Source organism: Prionailurus viverrinus, chromosome X (assembly GCF_022837055.1).
Source record: "Prionailurus viverrinus isolate Anna chromosome X, UM_Priviv_1.0, whole genome shotgun sequence".
Classification (NCBI taxonomy): Eukaryota; Metazoa; Chordata; class Mammalia; order Carnivora; family Felidae; genus Prionailurus; species Prionailurus viverrinus.
This window is the reverse complement of record NC_062579.1, coordinates 29,272,938-29,274,658: the sequence shown is the minus strand read 5'-3', so window position 1 is coordinate 29,274,658 and position 1,721 is coordinate 29,272,938.

Sequence of the window (1,721 nt, the reverse complement as noted above, 5' to 3'; positions counted from 1 at the left end):
ATATTGATTATGAAGTAGAATAAATCCCCCTAAATGTTAATCCAGTGAGTCTGGCTGCTTTGAGGAATGCAGAGTGTGGGGGAGAGTTGAAGCTGGGAGGCCAGTCAGGAGATATTTGTAGCTAGTCCAATGAGAGACATTGGTGGCTTAAACTGAGGTGGTGGCTGAGGCAATGAAGCGACATGGACAAATTCTAGTTGGATTTGGATGAATCAACAAGATGTGCTTATACACCAGAGGTGACAAATGAGAAATGGGGGAAATTATCTAGGTTCTTCTATTTGTACTTGAACACCTGACTTGATAGTAATGCTATTTATTAATCTGAGGATGCTTTCTGGGGAACACGAGGGGTGGGGAAGGCATGTCACGTAAAATCTGAGATGCCTATTAGATATGCAAGTGGAACTGTCATGCAAGGGGTCAGAAGAATGAATCTGGAGCTCAGGTGGGATGTCAGGTTTGGAAATACACACATAGGTGACATCACATACAGATGGTGTTGAGGTCATGGGACCAGATAAGCTCACCAGAAACAGAGTATAGAGAGTGTGGCACAGCCAGCCAGCCCCATGCCCAGTGCAGCTACCATTAGAGGATGGGTTGAGATATTCAAACATCCAGAGGGCCGCTGGTCCCACCTTGACTATTATCTCATTGCACACTGTGACCATCTGTGCCCATACCCAGTGTCCCCAAATCAGCCTGTTTCTGACCCTAGTGTGGTTTCTGGTTTCTCTTTTCAAGATGTGGAGAGGAGGTGGCCTATTACCTTATCTTCATGGCTATTGGTAGAAAGAAATTATTTCACAGTAAAAATATTTCTCAAGGAAATGACAGAGCTAGTCTCTATGGACTTTTTTTCTGCTTCCCTTTAAAAAGTCCTCCCCTCTCTCAGTCCACTCTCTGACCGGATGAAATCTGTAGCCATGTAAACTTTAAGGTCATCCATGTCTGGGGAAAAAAAGACCCAAAACATTTTGTTTCTTCTGCACCATGTGTAGTTTACAAAGATCAAAATTTTAAATTTATGGATTTTGTATCCTATGTTCAAAGACACATGGGTAGCTTGAATCTCTTTAAAGCTAATAGACAGCTTTGAAGTATTAGTAAAATATGAACATGTTTACCTAAGCAGTAATCTGCTTTCACATTTTCCCATGACTGTGCTTTAATACTTTCTTAAGAATGAGGATTATGGCCCTTTGAGTTTACTTTCCAGAAAATGTTATTACGACTTTTGTTTTTCCTAGTCATACTTGGTCTTTTCACTATTTCTTTCTCTGCCTACTTTGAGGACCTCTCCTCTCTCTGGGTTTGTGTTAGATTTTACCTATTTACTTACATACTTTAACAGGTACCCCTTCCATAGACATGAGGAAGCAAACAGCAAGCATCTTTTTGTGTGTTTAAAACCATCAGTTTGCTCAGGATCCTTCTTACTCTCCTATTCTGGAGAGTCAGTTTGTTGTAACGGTTTCTTAACCTCAGATGGCCTGGGTTCATATCTCAGCTTAGCCACTCATGTTGGGTGAACTTGGATATTTTATTGAATTTCTCTGTGCCTCAGTTTCTCCACACTTAAAATAAGGATATTAAAAGGGTCAATTCCACTGGGTTGCTGTGAAGATTAAATAAGTTAACATATGAAATCTCTTAAAACAGTGCCTGGCACAGTGTAAGTACTTTATGTGTTAGCCATATTTATCTACATCACAATC